We start from the raw sequence: 19482 nt of genomic DNA on the forward strand, positions 1-19482 counted from the left end.
CAAAATCAGCAAATTAATTAAACTTGTCATATCCTACATTTTACATATTAAAATTTTTACCCCTTCTTTCACCCTTAGAAGTAAACGGGCCATGTTGGGCCAAAATAGATACTGAAAAAAAAATTAAATAAACAAATAAAAACATTAATTCATTGAAAAAATAAATAAATAATATTTTTATATAAAAAAAAACAAATAAATAAATAAATAAATAAATATATCCACTTGTTTATTTTAAATACATATATTAAATAATTATAATTTTTTTTAATATAAAAAATACTGTAAATAAATAACATCATTTGTTTATTTTAAATACATAAATACATTTTGTAAATAAAACCATTTTATTTTAAATAAATAAATAAATACATGTATTTACTTATTTTTAAACACAACAAATTTAACTAAAACAAATAAAACCATTCAGTAATTTAAAATAAATAACTTTTAATAAATAAATAAAATCAGTTGTTTGAATAAAAAAATAAATCCAGTTGTTTATTTTAAATACATAAATACAGTTGTTGTTTTTTTTTAAATAAAACCATTAGTTTATTTTAAATAAATACAAACAATTATTCATTTATTTTTACTGTAAATAAACAAATAAACAATGAGTAAATACATAAAATTATTTTTTAAATAAAACTTTATTTAGAATAAATACATAAAATACAATTATTCATTTATTTGTAATCACACAAAAAAATTTAATAAATAAATACAACCATTCATTCGTTTTAAATAAATTAATAAACAAACAATTGTAAATACATAAATAAAATCATTTGTTTAAATAAATAAATCCACTTGTTTATTGTAAATACAAAAATACAATTATTTTTAAATAAAACAGCTTGTTTATTTTAAATAAATACAATTATTCATTTATTTTAAACAAAAATAAAAACTATGTATTTACTGTAAATAAACAAATAGTTTATTTTAAATACATAAAATTATATTATCTTTTTTTATAATTTAAAATAAATGAATAAAATAATTGTTTAAATAAATAAAACCACTTGTTTATTTTAAATGTAGAATCTTTTATTTTTTTAAACCATGTTTATTTAAAAAAAATAAACCAATAAAATAAATGCAATTATTCATTTATTTTTTAAAAACAATTAATTTACTGTAAATAAATAAATGAAATCATTTGTTTATTTTAAATACATAATTTCAGCTCATTTTCCCACTGCCTTTAACACTATACTTCTGCAAGCTGGCCATGCACTCACACTATCATTCATCAGGCCAGGCTTAGTTTCTGAATACTGAACAAGTGTCGACATGTAAACACAGACAGTCATATGCTAATATGCTCACAGCTGAGATTATGCAATTTGTAAACCAGATGTTTCTGCAACTTAGTCTAGTTAGACAAGGAAGGAAGCTTCGGATTGTGAACTTTAAAGAGCCAGTCTGCATAATACATCAAACTCTTATATTAAAAGAGCAAAGAAAATGATACGACAAGAAGATGGAATCACACGAGCCTTATTCACTTTAAAGGTCTCCCGGTTTGGAGCTTAACTAAAGCTGATGTTCAGTAATGTGAGCTTCCCAACCCAGCATTTGCCTTAAATAAACAGCTCCACCTGAGCTCATCAGATACGATCTCAATAAAGCATAACAGCTCTGAAATCCAACACTTCGTTTAGAACTTTGCGTAATTGTGCAGTGCCCTACTTTTGAACCCCAAAAACTTGTGTAATTTTGTAAGACGGCAAATGTGGGCTTGTAAGGTGGGAGCTAACGATTGCATTTCAGATTCAACTCGCTTTGCAAAACTTTTACAGCATTGACACCCGTCATGGAGGGTAAAAAAAAAAAAAACGCACATCAACCAAGAAAAGAAAAAAGTGAAACAAAAAAGCTATTAAAAAAAGACAAAAGTAAAAAACAAAGGGAAAATTAAAAGTAACGAGAAAAAAAATTAAAAATGGAAAAAAAAAATTGTAATAAAAAAAAAACTATTTATTGTAAATAAACAAATAAATAATTAGTTTATTTTAAATACATAAATACAATTATTATTTTTAAACAAAAAATTAATGGATAAATAAATAATTTAAAATAAATAAATAAAATTATTGTTTAAATAAATAAAACCACTTGTTTAAAACTAGAATACAAAAAAATAGAAAAACAAAAAGAAAAGTTAAAGAGTTAAAAGAAAAAAGAAAAGAAAAACAAAAAGAAAAAAACAAGTGAAAAAGAAGAAAAAATGAAATATTAAAGAAAAGGAAAGGAAAAAGACAAACTAAGAAGCAAAAAAAAAAAAAAAAAAACAATCAAGAAAAATAGAAAAATAAATAAAAAAGAAAAGAAAAAAGCAAAGAAAAGGAAAGGAAAAAGAGAAACAAAGAAATAGAAAAACAAGAAGAAAAATAAAAGGAAAGAAAAGAAAAGCAGAAACAAAATAGATAAAAACAAAAAAGAAAAACATGAAAAGGACGGTAAGAAAAAAGAACAAACAACAAAAAAGAAAAATATTGAAAAAGAAAAGAAAAATGTGAAAAAGACAGGAAAGTAAAAGAAGAAAGGAAAGAAAAGAAAAGCAGAAACTAAAAACATAAAAACAAGAAAGTAAAACATGAAAAGGAAGGTAAGAAAAAAAGAACAAACAACAAAAAAGCAAAAATAAAATGAAAAAGAAAAGAAACATAAAAAGACAGGAAAGGAAAAGAGAAACAAAAAAGTTAAAAAAGAGAAAGGAAAAAAACAAAGGGAAAATGAAAAGAGAAAAGGAAAATTTTAAAATGAAAAGGAGAAAATAAAAAAACGTGTCATTTTGTAAGACGGCAAATGTGGGCTTGTAAGGTGGGAGTTAACAATTGCATTTCAGATTCAACTCGCTCTGCAAAACTTTTACAGCATTGACACCAATCATGGAGAGGAAAAAAAAACTGCACGTCAACCTTTCAATCCAGACACTATGGATGGTGTTCTTATAAACAGACGGGCACTCACGCACATTATTAGACACTCTAGAGCTGGAAGTCTGGGCTGAGATCCAGCAGTCTCTGCACCTCCTCTGCACAGTCTGGGAGAAACTAAAAATACACTGTTTCACACTCCAGCACGTACACGTTTACACATGCGCCCGCCGCTTGTTATGCAGGATATGGAAGGCTGCTTTCAGACTAACCTTACTCTTAAAACATGGCAGGAAATTCAGAGAAATGCAAAACAGTCAGTCACCCGTCCTCGTGCAATCGCACAATTAGAAGGCGCCGTCAGCGCGGCAACAAGTCGATATATATCTACGCGGCATCGACGGCATGCTGCTGCCATAACAACCGTTTCCAGGAGAGACTCATTAGTGGCCTGCGGTCATTACAGGTCCTCGAGGAGTGAAGGTTCATGGGGTTCATAATGGAATCTAAGACTGAAGTATTTCTGCTGCTCATTATTGAGAATAATCAATTACGTACAACAGAGATAATGAAAGATGAAGGGTGAGAGTTCCATTCATTCAGATGTTTCCTGGCAATAAGTAAAGGTAGGCAAAGGTTGAGGGTTGAACTGATGTGAACTGTAATTTCTGCAGCCACTCAGTAAGAAGACATCATCTTAGGATGACACTTGGGCTATGTAATGAGTAAAAAAAAGCACAGGAGACACCTATTACTGCAGGTAACACACTAATGCTGTTTACAATCAATAAGAGAGGGGGGGAAAGAAAAGAAAAGAAGGAAAAGGAAAACAAAAAAAGAAAATAGAAAAAGATAAAAAAAGAAAAGTAAGAAAGAAAAAGAGAAAGAGAAACAAAAAAATAAAAAAGAGAGAGAAAAAAAGGAAAAAACAAAGGGAAAACAAAAAGAGAAAAGGAAAAATTTTAAATGAAAAGGAGAAAATTCAAAAAAAAATTCAAAAATATATTTCACAATTTTTATAGTCAATACAACAATAACCAAAAAATAGATTACATTAATATCAATCATTGTAACAAAAAAGAAAGGAAAAGAAACAAAAGAAAAACAAAAGAAAAACAAAAGAAAAGGAAAAAAAGGAAAGAAACTAAAACGAAAAGAAAAGAAACAAACACGAAAAGGAAAAGTGAAAAAAAAACGGAAAAAGAAAAGAAAAGAAAAACAAAAGAAACAAACAGGAAAAAGGAAAAGAAGAAAAACAGAAAAAGAGAAAAGAAAAAAGTGAAAAAAGGGGAAAAAAGTCAAACGAAAAAGCCACAAAAAATTGAAAAACAAAAAAAAGTTAAAGTTAAAAAGTTAAAAGAAAAAAGAAAAGAAAAACAAAAAGAGAAAAGAAAAAAGTGAAAAAGAAGAAAATATAAAAGGAAAGGAAAGAAAAATAAAAATAAAAAATAGAAAAACAAAAAAGGTATGATAGAAGAAAATAAAGAAAAGCAAAAAGATAAGTAAAAAAAGAAGAAACAAAAAAGAGAAACAAAAAAGCAAAAGAAAATTGAAAAGCAAAAAGTAAAAAAGAAAAAAGGAAACGAAATATAAACAAAAAAGCTAAATAAAAATAGAAAAGCAAAAAAGTAAAAGAAAAGGTGAAAACGAAGAAAGAAAAGAAAAGCAGAAACAAAAAAGATAAAAACTAAAAAAGAAAAACGTGAAAAGGAAGGTAAGAAACAAAAAAGAAAAGAAAAGGAAAAAAGTGAAAAAGAAAAAAAAGAAGAGAAACAAAAAGTAAAAAGAGAGGAAGAGAGAGAGAAAAAAGGGAAAATGAAAAGAGAAAAGGAAAAATTTAAAATGAAAAGGAGAAAAAAAATATATATATATATATATATAAAATTTCACAATTTTTATACTCTTAATACAGCATTGATAAAAAAGAAATTACATTAACATCAATCATTGTGACAAAAAAGAAAAGAAACAGAAAAGAAAAACAAGAAACAAACAGGAAAAGAAAAGAACAAAAAGAGAAAGAAAAGAAAAAAGGAAAGAGAAAAGAACAAAAAAGAAAAAAGGAAGGAGAAAAGAAAAGAAAAGGAAAAGAAAAGAAAAGAAAAGAAAAGAAAAGAAAAAGAAAAGGAACACAAAGGAAATGATTGAGGCCTTTCTGAATAAAAAGTTATTTCTTTCAAAACAAAAAATGAAATGCCCCAAACTTTCTCTGCAAACAGCTCATTTTGTCTTTCATCTCAAAACATAAATTTAAGTCAAAAAATGCATTCAAGACATTCATCATACAGCAGTATTTTGAGATTTCTAACCATACACTGAATGCAGCACCCATTAAAAGTTGTTGATCCAAATTGAATGGCTTTAGGTGGGTGTTAGGCGGATTCATTCAACAGGCGGCCCGAATTGTTCATGACAACGGATCTAGCGGCACAGAGGCAAAGTGTTACAAGAACTAATGCGTTCGCTAAATCATGAGCTTTGTGTGTAGGTGTGTTTAGAACTGACAGTCCCAGTAATAAACCACAGCCGGGTTTGCTTGTTCCTCCTCGCTACTTCACTCCCCTCCAATTCCGCTGAAGCTCATTTTATATGTGCTATATATTAGGTGGACATTCTTGAGACTCATCTACTGCCTCGTTCTTATCAGAAACTGAGAAAAAAAATATATTTGCAACATATAAACAATGTTAGCAGCATGAACGTTCAATTTCAAATTATTTAACAACAAACTATTTAAATGCGGAGCCTGGTAATCCCGTACTCTCCGTATCTGCATAGCTGTACATTTAAATGCTGATAGCTAAACATTATCATAACGTGTTTACACTAACGTTAGCTAGCTAGCGATACTTCTCTTCAAGAACTTATCCTGCCTTCATGTGCTATCGTAATTATGGTAAATACCAAAATCTGACATCGAAATTGCACATGAAACACCCACTCACGTTGTAATTTCCACTGGAAAGCTCGAAATTTATGATACCCGAGCTGCCGAGATGGGATCAAATTTGACCTTTCAACATGGCAGACAGCAATGAAACTAAACTGAATGGTAAGCATTGCATGATGTTAAAAGTTCTCTGCTGTTTAGTTGGTTAGTTAGTTGGTTAGTTTGTAGCCCTCATAATGCTGGGGCATAAAGAATTTTAATAACGTCGCTATTTAAACGTAGTGTTGTCTTTAAAAATACCATTAAGAGAAGATGCTAGCTCATCCTGTAGCAGATGCATTAGGGAGTTTATAACCGTTTTACCCAAGTAGCATGTGAGGACAAATTCCGAGTCCGCCATACGACAACAAAGCACCTGAACACGACACACTGGTAATTTCCACTTCACAAGTGGAAAGCATCATCTTTCCCATGTCACATGAAGGCAGCATAATATTAATCGTATTCTTGATAATCAGTAACTGCCTTCATAGTCATGAACACATTTTTAAAATCTTGCAGTATTTTAAAGCCTTTATTATTTTCTAACTCTGCTCTGTGAAATAAAATGTACTTCAAGGACTCACTTTTCATTCATAAAAACGGCATCGGAAAAAATGACTTTTCACGGAAAACAACGTCTATCTTTTGGCTAAAATAATATGGAATTACCCATATAACCAATAGATGGCAGCAGAGGGCTATTTATCATGCAGCTGCCTTTTAAACTCCCTATATTTTCAAGACGTCTTGCTTTTAGATTTATTATATAATTACTGGTATAATAAATTGTACTTTTACCGCCCCTAAGTATGTATGTATATGTATATGTATATATATATGTATATATATATATATATATATATATATATATATATATATATATATATATATAGCCTAGAATAGCAAGTGCAGAAAGTCAGTCATTAAGCTCACACACAAACACAAACAGCCTATAAGGGTGAATTATTTAAATAATATATAGTTCACTACAAATACGTTAAATATTTATGGTATAATAATTAAATAATTCACTCAATATGAATCGATAGGAATGTGAAATATTTTATATAGTTTAATTACTACATCTTTTAAGTTTTATCTTGAACTGAAATCTATTAAATAGCCTATATTTAACAAACACAAACTTGTTACTGCTGTAGTTTTGTTACTCTGAATTTAGTTTGAATCATTTAAGCTGTTTTTGACATCAGATTGTTAGATGTTTGTCCGGTTATTACTGTCAATCATAGCAATGACTCTTAGCGCATGTTTAGCCGATTTACTCACGTATTTTTTTAAACTGGCATTTGACATTCTTGAAACGGTATACATGGACGTTTAGTCCTCTTAGATAAACAACACTTTTCTTCGATTGTGAATGGATTATGTAGAGAAAACGAGCAAAGTACGCTCATATTACGGTACAGTACAGTTGACCGGAAATGACTTAGCTGGCTTGACTAAACAAGGAAGTATTCCGTGCATATGGTCAATTCATCCATAGATATATATACGTAGATACCCCATTGGACCGCTCCAAGCACATAGATGCGTTCGCCATATTGGAACGGTCCACTTGACATCATTCACCATACTGTAGGTTCGCAGGCCCATAGAAACAGTCGCTAATGAGGCATCTACGTATATATATCTATGAATTCATCAAGCTGATTACAGTAACCACAGTGGAGTAAATCAATAACCTCACAGGAGGTCCATCAATACCTTTACTCCACTTTAATCTGGCCAGACTAGAGAGAGAGGAGGGGGGGGGGAGTGAAAGAAAAAAAAACATTTAATTATAGACAGGTTAGAGTCAAAAAGTTCCATGGAAGAACTTGTGAATCTCATATCAAAAACTGCTTACATTAGTGTACCAACAGGCCAAAAGTCAATGAAAAATGTATGTGCAAGTGTGCAAATTTGTGCATTTTTGTTATAGATATGAATGATACCTCAAATTGTGTGGAATATTAATAGGATAGTTCACCCAAAAAATGTATTGTCATACACGGCCGTATGAAATATGTTTTATTTTTTCCCAAATTTCATTTTATTTTTTTTCCAAAATCTGTTTTTTTTCTATTTACATTTTTCTGGATTCAGTTTTTTTTTTTTACTTTCCTAGACTCTGTTTTAATGGTTATTTAAAAATATTAATCAAAAAGCAACAGATTTATTGAAATCATGAAACATACACAATTTACCAGCAGTTTATTAAAAGTTCAAAATAAAAATAAAAAGTTTAAAGCCCTAGTAAATCCATTTTATTTTTTTTCCAAAATTCCATTTTAGTTTTTTCCAAATTTAGTTTTTTTCCGTTTTAATTTTTCTAGACTCTGTTTTAATGGTTATTTAAAAATATTAATCAAAAAGCATGTCAGATTTATCGAAATCATGAAACATACACAATTTAACAGCAGTTTATTAAAAGTTCAACAAAATTTTCATTTTTAAGGCCCTAGAAAATCCATTTATTTTTTCCCCCCAAATTCAGTTTAATTTTTTTTTCCAAATTTCCTTTTTTTCCATAAAAATTTTTCTGGATTTTTTCTGTTTTATTTTTCCTAGACTCTGTTTTAATGGTTAAATTAAAAAGCATGTCTAATTAATTGCAATCATGAAACATGCACAATTTAACAGCAGTTTATAAAAAACAAAAACTAAATTTTTAAGGCCCTAGGAAATCTTTTATTTTTTTCCCAAATTTCGTTTTATTTTTTTTTATTTTTTTTCCACATTTATTTTTTAATTACATTTTTTCTGGATTCTGTTTTTTCCGTTAAAATTTTTCTAGAATTTGTTTTAATGATTACATTAAAAAATATTAATCAAAAAGCATGTCTAATTAATTGAAATCATGAAACATACACAATTTAACAGCATTTTTTTTAATGTTAAAATTACATTTTTATGGCCCTATGAAATCCATTACATTTTTTCTCAAATTCTGTTTTATTTTTTTCCAAATTCTATTTTAATTTCTCTGGATTCTGTTTTTGCCATTTAAATTTTTCTAAACTCTGTTTTAATAGTTAAATTAAAAAATATCAATCAAAACATGCACGTAATCAAGTAAAATAATAAAACATACACAATTTAACAACAGTTTATTAAAAAGTTATTAAATTAAATTAAGTTTTTAAGGCCCTATAAAATGTGTTTTATTTTTTAAGTCTTTTTTTCAGATTCTGTGTTTTCCATTAATTCTCTGGATTCCGTTTTAATGATTTCATTCAATTTTAATAATCAGAAGTAACTCTAATGAATTGATTTTATTTAAAAAGTTGATTATTATTATTTTTTATTTTATTTTTTATTTTTTTTTAAATACATTTGTATATTTAAATTTTTCTGGTAAATAAATTCTGGTAAACAATTTCTCTAAATATTTCTTAAAAAATAATGTTTATTAATAATTGTATTAGTAATAGTAGTATCATTACATTAAGTAATATATTTCTGTCACAATTTCTTCAAGTTAAATTTCGTCCGAGTTTTTCACTTCACAGAAAACATACGACCATCATTTACTCAGCCTCAAGTTGTTTACAAACCTGTATTCTTCAAACAAAAACAAACAAATAATGAGTTGCTGATATACATTGACTTCCATACTATGGAAGTCAATGGGGACTAATTTGGTTACCCACATTTTTTTGGAATATATTTATACAGGTTTGGAACATAAATTCATATAAATTCATACAGGTTTGGAACAGATTTAGGGTGAGTAAAATGATGACGGTTTTCATTTTTGGGTGAACTATCCCTTTAAGTAGAGGTGTGATGTTATACTGGATATGGTTTCCAATTGGAAGATGATAAAAGAGGTGAAAATTTCTCTGACTTGCATTGAAGCAGGAACCTGAGGCATATCTAGAGACCAGAATATCAAAGACTTGAGGGTAGACTCTTTTAACTTGAGCCAGTAAGTAACCACCCTGAACGCCCTAGCAACAGCATAGCAACACACAATTAGTATGCAAATATTATAACAACAGCATCACTAGGAATTAAACTGAAATGATATTCTGTAAGCGTCAGAAATGTACAAACTTTCAAAAATAAAATGAGTTTTTTAATCTTAATAGCAAGGTGGAAGATGATTTCAAAAACATCAACTTATAGGACAGATTTATGTTAAATAAAAACAAAAGCTCTTAAAAATGTTTTTCATTATTTGAAATCTCTGAAATCTTAAGTACAATAAAGAAAGAAAGAAAGAAAGAAAGAAAGAAAGAAAGAAAGAAAGAAAGAAAGAAAGAAAGAAAGAAAGAAAGAAAGAAAGAAAGGAAAAAAACATTGAAATCATTGAAAAGCATTGAAATCATGAAACACAATTTAACAGCAATTTATTAAAAGTTTAACAAAAACTATATTTTAAGGCCTCATAAAATGTCATTTTTTTTTTTTCAAATTCAGTTGTTTTTATTAAATTATGAGTGTTTCATTTATTTTCTGAATTCCATTTTAATAATTTCATAAGATTGTAATAATCAGAGGTAATTTCATATTAATTGATTTTATTTAAAAAAGTTGATTATTATTTTTTATTGTGTATTTAATATTTTTCTAGTAAATAAATTCTGGTAAATAATTTCTCTGGTAAATATTCCTTAAAACAATTTATTTATTATTAGTAGTAGTATTAAAATACTACTACTACTAATAAATAATAAATAATCAACAAACATTTAAATCAAGAAATGTACTGTACATTAATGTAACAGCCATGTATTAAAAGTGTAACAAAAAAAAACATTTAAAGGCCTTATGAAATTTTAATAATTACATTTTATTAATCAAAAGCATCTCTAGTTAATTGATTTTATTAAAAAATAATTTATTATTTTTGTATTTATTTATTTATTGTTAGAACTACTGTGTTGTGTATTTATATATTTTTTTAAATACATTGGCAAAAGTTCCTTAAAAAAGAATATTTAAATGATAATAATAATAATAATAATTATTATTATTATTATTATACATTTAAAATTTACTGTTATTTTATTTCTTTTTCTTTCTTAAAAATACTATGCTGTGTATTTATATGTTTCTGGTAAATATTTATTAAATAATAATGTTTTAATATTAATAATAATAATAATAACAATAATAAATAATTTAATAAAAATTTGTGTGTTCCATTGATTTTCAGGGTTACTATTTAATAAAGACGCATAGTTTTATCAAAAACATCTTTAATTAATTGATTTGATAAAAAAAAACTGTTTTATAAAACATTAAAAAAAATAATTTATTTAACTTTTTTCTCAAAAATACATTTTTCTAGTACAAAAAAATCTGGTAAATAATTTCTTTGGTAAATATTTCTAAAAAAAAAAACAGTGTTAAATAATAATAATAATAATAACAAATAAATAAATAGGAAAGAAAGAAAAAAGAAAGAAAATGAGTTAAAGTGCTTAAATGACTAAATTACTAAAATAAAAGCACATAATTACTAAAACTGAAACTAAAATGAAAATAAGCACTGCAAATATAAAAGCTTACAGGAAAGAGTTTGACTACATTAAATAGTGAGAAATACTTGCAAAACAAATATATGGTATTTTAGTATACAGTATTGCTGTGAAAACACTGTAACAACAGAAAATAAGCAAGTCAAACATGCCTTTCAAACTTGTTTGCCCCTTGCGATTTAATCTGATCTTTCTTCATGCTAAACCAGAGATGGCCAACTCAGGTCCTGCCTTTGGAATAAAGGGATTTTGACGGGACTGTAAACCATAGCATCGCATAAAGGTGAAACAAATACGCCTCTGAAGGAGTGGCGAGAGAGAGAGAGGGAACTCAGCGCTGCTATAATATCACTCCCATCAATCCTGGATTATTCTAGCCATGAAAACGCATGACAAAAGAACAAATGACACTCAGAGGCCTGAGCTCACACGGGCACATTCATCTTTTTCACAATTCGCATTAAGCCTCTCATTTGCTTCCAGAAAGCAAAGCTACCTGCTGCACAAACACTCGGCGCAACTGGCAGCCTCATTTATTCTGCACGGATCCCCAAAACCAGCAACAAAGAGTGGGCTTTCTCCTCAGCTCATCCCGATAAGATGCTCGGGAAACAATCTACAAATTCACCTTCCTGTCACCTGAATGCACTCCGCTGACCTTACAGTAGAGTTGGTCCATTATTCCAGGACAAAGACCCAGACAGACTACGAAGTGACACAGGCTATAAACTAAGCAAGGCCGGAGGTATGTTGCTTTCTAATGGCAGACTTTGGCTGAGCGTCGTCATTGAGTTACAGCAGTCGCTCATAAATCCTGTTTGGTGCTGCTCTCCTGGGCAGTGGCGAGCTTCATAAATGATTCAAGATCTGATGTGCGCGTCTATTCACAGATGAAGATGTCCTCTGCCCTGTGGTGATGGACTGCAGCGTCAAACCCCCACTCTAATATGGAGCGCTGCCATGCCCTGCCAGACGTTTAGGGAATGACATTCAAGTGTAATCATTCGCAATAATAAAACAAGCTTTAAAAGTCAGCAAGCTGATGGAAAAAGAAACTCATAAGTAAACAACACGATTTTAGTACAAATATTTTAATAATAACAACAACAACAATAATAATAGTAATAATATATAATTATTATTATTATTACTATTATTTGTATTATTACTACTAGAAAAAATGCATTATTGTTTTCGTTTAATAAAATTTGTTTAATAAAATTATTAATTATTATTTCTTATTATTACTACTACTATTCCTACTAATAATAATAATTATTATTATTATTATGTATATTATGATGTATATTATTATTATTAGTAGTAGTAGTAGTAATTATTGCTGTTGTTTTATTAACTTTGAATAATAATAATAATAATAAATATTATTATTGTTGTTGGTATGTTGTTTATCAATGTTTTATTATAATAAATAACAATTATTAAAAACACAAAAAACAATAATTAGTAGTAGTAGTAGTAGTAGTAGTAATAATAATAATAATAATAATAATAATAATAATAACAAATAAACATAATAAATAATAATTAGTATTTATTTAAATACATTTTTATTAAAATAAATAAAATTTATTTTATGTAATAATAATAATTATTTATTATTAAAAACTGTTAAAGCAGCAACAATAAACTACTAGTAATAATTATAATAATTAGTAGTAGTAATATTAATAGTAATGATTAGTAGTAGTAATAGTAATGATGATTATAATAATAAATCATTTTATTTAAATAAACAATTTTATTGACCATTTTATTAAACATAAACTATAATGCATTTTGTAGTAGTGATAAATAATACTAATTATTATTATTATGATTATTATTAATCATTATTATTGCTGTTGCTTTATTAACTTTGAATAATAATTTATTTAATTTATATTAATATATAAAAATATATTTATAATAATAATAATAATAATAATAATAATAATAATAATAATGTTATTATTATTTATTATTACTACCACAAAAATGTATTGTTTTTGTTTTGAAAAAATACAATTTGCTTAATAAAATTATTAGGTATTATTATTAGTTTTATTACTACTAGTATTAATTATTATTGTTGTTGTTTTATTACCTTTTAATGGTAATTATTTATTATAACAGAAAAATAACAAACAATTTATTTAAATAAATAATTGTTTATGATGTTGATTATTTTTTTATTATTATTATTTATTACTACAACAAAAATGCATTATAGTTTATGTTTAATAAAATGGTCAATACAATATTTATTTAAATAAAATGTATTATTATTATTATTATTATCATTACTACTACTACTAATTGTTATTATTACTTTGCTGCTTTAACAGTTTTCAATAATAAATAATTATTACATAAAAATAAATTGTATTTATTTTAATAAAAAATGTATTTAGATAAATAATAATTATTTATTATCGTTAAATATTATTATTATTATTATTATTATTAGCACTACTACAACAATGCATTGTTTTAGTTTTATATCATTATTTATTTAATAAAAAATATTATTTATTATTATTATTATTACTACTACTATTTACTACTACTAATAATAATAATAGTTTTTTATGTTTTTAATAATTATTATTTATTATAATAGAACACTGGTACACAACTTACCAATAATAATAATATTTATTATTATTATTATTACTATTATTATTGTTTTGTATTGCATCATTATTGTTTTCATTAATAATAATTAATAACTACATAAATTATCAATATACAATAAATAAATAATCATTAATAACTATAACTATCAGTGAAAACACTTGCTAGCAATACTATAAATAAATAAATACATTTTCAATCAATGCTGGATTATTTACTAATTAATCTTCAAAGTCTGAATTCTTACTAACTAGTCTAAAACAATTTGCTGAGTTATTTATTTAAACTGACAAAAACTAAATTGAAAGTAAAATGTAAAACAGTAAAAACAATAAATAAATAAGCAGTAAACCTTTCCCAAAACACTTTATAGCAACGTCCTGGCCACCAAACAAACAGCACAATATCATAGCATCACAGTCTTAGTAACTTTTCTATGTCATTTTATCTTGTTAATTTAATACATACAGACATTTTTTTTTTTTTTTTTTTTTTTAAGTATTATGTGCATTCTGTGTGCATGCCAGATTAACAGCGAATTGGGCGAAAGCAGCAGGAGAAGAAATGTTACAATAGGATTATGCACTACTGTCCACAAGAAAATTCTTTAAAAATTGCAAATGGGATATTCAAATAACCTGGCAATCCAGAGACAGCGGGTGATTATGGTGATGGAAGCCGGTAGAAAGGTGTCTTTAATAATGCTGATTCTCCCCAGAGATATTCAGGCTGACAACAATGTTGCATTCATGACTGGATCTCAACACTGCTTTTCTTTTCCCCCAGAGGAGGTGAGAGGAACGATCCAATTACCTCCAAGACATTACGTCTGGTTCTATTATTTAAGGGGCATAATCGTTAAACACGGCAGCCAGCATTAGGTAGACGGTTTAGTGGGACGCCTGATTGGAGAAACCCCTCGGCCAATAATAACATGGACACGGCAAATGCGCAATTTGGGTCAGAAAGCTCAGTGCAATTTGACCAAACCACCTTTTTCATTTTCAAGTTTATTCAGTTTTTAAAGTGCATGGCTAACAAGTGCTATCATACTATCATGCCATTTTAGGATTGATATTTTATCTACCTTATTTAGCTTGGCTTCTAGTAAGTTACCAGAATGTTACCCTAAAATAAAAATGTCATTGTTTCTTTTTGTAATTTTAAATTACAATAAAAACAACCTCTGAAAAAGTTTATTAAACATTTAATTTATAAGATTCATAAGGCCAAAATTCATGGTTAGGGAAAATAATTTGTGTTATAAGGAGCAATAAGGTTCCGTTTGTTAAATTTAATTTGATTTGCAAAGAAAAAAAAATTTATATACATATACAGTGCACAGCATAAATGAGTACACCCCCTCTCAATTATATAAAAGATTTATTTTCTTAATGATCATTAATATAATTCATGGAAAGATGGCAATATTTAAATGTATTAAACATATACTTAATAAAAACAACAAAATATATGCCAATATTTATTATTTCCCGTAATATAAGTAAATTAGCCAATTTTGTTTAAATAATGGATTGCAGAAATGAGTACACCCTATATGTAATGCAGCAAATGTATAATATCCTAGTGCTTAATATGTCCTCCAGAACATTAAGTATACTGCTCTGACACTTCTTGGCACTGAGTGTACAAGTTCATGGCAAATTTTCACATCTGTCCTGTTTAACTCCTGGAGGACGACCTCCTTAAATGACCTGGTCTTTAATGGGGAGTTTTGCTTAGCTCGTCTCTACAGAATCCCCCACAATCCCCCACAGCTGCTCAGGAGTGTTAATACTGAGTGAAATACATGTCCACTGAAGGATTTTCACCTTGGGAGAATAGATATCCTCATTGTCATGCTGAAAAAATGCCCAATTATGCAGGGAATGAGGGGAGGGTAGCATCTGCAGTTTCAGTTTTTTGTATTACATCACACAGTAGTGTGTGAATTCATGACAGCACTGATAAAGCACAGCTCCCTCACACCTTCAGCACTCATACATCCCTGTAGAAGAGCATTACTACCACTGAACGTCACTGTAGGTACCAGGCACTTCTCGCTGTACTCCTCCTGTAGCAACACCAGAACATTTTGGATGCTTTTGGATCCGAAATAATTGACTTGGTCCCTTGACAACAGAGTATGGATTTCCAGAAGTCTATATTTTGTATATGTGGGCCTTGGAAGAGGTTAAATGAGTTTACTGTGCTTTGGCTACAGTAGGTAATTCTAGTGGTGACAATAACCATGCATGTCACTTCTGCAGGCTGCTTCGTTCTCTGTGAGATAAAGTGTCACTCTTTTCATAGCTTTTGCTGGCTCTGATACTCTTACATGGTATTTCTCCGCCTCATTTTGTAGCAAAAATTCACTCATCATTAAATGAAAACTTAAAGTGAAGACCTGGTTATTTCAGGAGCCTTTTCACAAGTCCATTGTTTTTGAATGTCAGTGCTACCTCTGCTAAATTTTCACACTTAAAACAATAATTTGGTATTCCTCTTGTACCACTGTCCTCTTTTCTGCTAAGAAATAAGTCACCTGGCAGTTCTCTCCCAAGTGGTTTCATTATTGACAGCATTAAGTCTGTGTATGATTCAGTAGGCTATAAAACGCCTTTAACTGTCAGCAAATTACTTGTCTTGAAAAGTTTTGGTTCAGTATACTTACCGGTTGATCAAAAATAGCTTTAAACCTACACTTTTTTTTATTTTTTTATTTTTATTTAGTAACTTTCAGGAGGGTGCACTCATTTTTGCAACACAACATTTTATCACTTTGACAGGAAAATCTTAATTTGCTAAATAATTTTGACATTCTTCTTTGGTAATTGATCAAGCAGGCCTCCAAAGAATCCTAATATGTCTTTCAAGTGAAGAGTAATTGCTCAATTTGTTAAGTTTTAGTGTGGGTGTACTCATTTATGCTGTGCACTGTGTATATATATATAATTTTTTTCAATAATTTGTTTTTAATTTAAATTAGATTGTATAATTTCTAAATTTGAGACGCAAATTCTCTCTCTGACAGCAGGTGGCGTTTATGGAACAGAAGCAATATAGCGTTTCCATAGATGAAACATGCATTAGACTATGGAAGCCTGTTTCTGCCACTGAATGAAAAATAAAAGGTGGTTATTGCGACTTTTTCATCTCACAGTTCTTTCCTTTTTTCTCAGATTTAAAACAAACTATTGGCAATTGTGAGTTATGTCAGAATTGTGTGATATAAACTCACAGTTCTGACTTTTTTCTTTGAATTGCGTCATATAAACTTATATTTGCAAAATAAAAACGTGCAATCCTGACATTTTTCTTAGAATTGCGAGACATAAATTAGCAATTGCAAAACAAAAACTCCACAATTCTGACTTTTTTTTTATAATTGTGAAATAAATTCGCAATTGCAAGTTATAAAGTCAAAATTGTGAGATACAAACTTACAATTAGTGTAAGTTACAAATTTACAATTCTTCCTTTTTTATTTGAATTGCATGATATAAACTTAGATATGCAAAACAAAAACTCGCAATTCTGACTTTTTTTTTAGAATTATGAAATAAATTGGCAATTGCGAGTTATAAAGTGAAAATTGCGAGATATAACCTCACAATTCTGACTTTTTCCTTAGAATTGTGTGATAAAAATTTGCAAATGCAAGTTATAAAGTCAGAACTGCATGATATAAACACACAATTCTGACATTTTTCTTTTAAATTGCGTGATATAAACACAGCTGCAAGATAAAAACTTGCAATTCTGACTTTTTTCTCAAACTGTGAAATAAACTCACAATTACAAGATAAGTCGCAATTCTGACTTTTTTCTCAGAATTGTGTGATAAAAATTTGCAATTGCGAGTTATAAGCTCAGAATTGCAAGATATAATTTTCTTAGAATTGCGTGATATAAACACAATTGCAAGATAAAAACTCGCAATTCTGACTTTTCTTAGAATTGCGATATAAATTCGCAATTTTGAGATAGCAATTCCGACTTTTTTCTCAGAATTGTGTGATAAAAATTCACAATCGCAAGTCAGAATTGCATTATATAAACTCACAATTTAGATTTTTTTCTTAGAATTGCGAGATATAAACTGCAAGTTTTTTCTCACAAATGCGTGTTTGTCTCACAATTCTGACTTTTTTCTAGCAATATTTACCTTTTTTCTCAGAAATGTGACAAACTCGCAATTCTAAGAAAAAAGTCTGAATTGTGGGTTTATATTTTGCAATTCTGACTTTATTTTTTTAAATTGCGACTTTATTTTTGAGAATTGCGACTTCATTTCTCAGAATTGCAACTTATTGCGAAAAAAGTCAGATATCTTGCAATTCTGACTTTATAACTCACATGTTTTTAGAATTGCAAGATGTAAACTCGTAGCTGTGAGAAAAACATCAGAATTGTGAGTAAAAAAAACAACAACAAAAAAAGCAATTACCGTTTTTTTTTTGTTTGTTTGTTTTTTTTATTCAGTGGTGGAAACAGACTTCCATATTATACAGAGACAAGATGAAAAGAGATCATATAAACTCCGCCCCTATTTTCAACCTACTTGCAGAGTGAAGTTTCATCCCTAATAATAATAATATACATTTTCAACACTTTAAATTGTATAAATTACCATTAATGCAATGAGAACAAACATAATTTAAAGGTGTATTTTAAAGTATAGTTAAAAGGCATTTAAAAGACTTAATAAAATAAAATAAAAAACATTTGTTGTTATTTCATGATAACCAATACATTAATTTATATTAACAGAATGAACCTTATTTTAAAGTATCACCATAATTCTAAACCAAACACCAATCCAGTAAAATCCTGATGGATACAAGTCCCAGCCTACATTACCTCCCACTGAATATTCTGTTTCACTAGAATAAAAAAATAACATTATGGAAATTCAATGCTTTTAAATGCCACTATTTTGTCTGTAAAGTTAAATAATAATCTTAAATTGTACATTATAGGTAAAGCACCAGTTCTATTGTGGCTGCATGTCACGATTAACACTAAAAGTTCACAAAAAACACAGTCTCAAGGACACACAATCTATGCTTTTCATTTTCTGAAAAGTTTTCCCGGGAGCTATACAGTGCACAGTTCATTTCCCACGCTTTCAATGCCATGCAGTGTAATCGTATCTGTTCTGTGATATTCGGTGAGAAGTGTTTGATGCATATGGATGCAGAGGCGCTCAGACAGCTGCGACTCGGTAGCAAACAGAGTGTGCCGAGCATCCATCGCTCTTGCCCTGCCCTCATCAGCGGGCCTCTGGCTACCTTCACACGCATGCCGTTATCGACAGCCCCTCGCTAATGAAGAAGCCGATAGGCTAGAGCAAAGAGACAGATACATCCCTCGAGTCCAACTTGCCTGAAAATCAATGAGCCATTTACAACAGCCTGCATCCTGTCACACCACACACCAGTTTACAACCAGGGATATTAAGCCATGTAAAACTCTGAAAACTCTAAATAATGCTTTCAGATGTTGATTTAATCTGGCGATATTCTGTTAATGC

The 19482-nt window shown here is 28.5% G+C and overlaps 1 protein-coding gene across 1 annotated transcript in view; it reads right to left on the bottom strand.

Annotated features, from left to right (window-relative positions):
• Positions 1-19482, bottom strand: part of LOC141345347 (voltage-dependent calcium channel subunit alpha-2/delta-1) — a 221944-nt gene that overhangs the window by 180260 nt on the left and 22202 nt on the right. The gene's annotated exons all lie outside the window — the stretch shown is intronic.

Source organism: Garra rufa, chromosome 11 (assembly GCF_049309525.1).
Source record: "Garra rufa chromosome 11, GarRuf1.0, whole genome shotgun sequence".
Taxonomy (NCBI): Eukaryota; Metazoa; Chordata; class Actinopteri; order Cypriniformes; family Cyprinidae; genus Garra; species Garra rufa.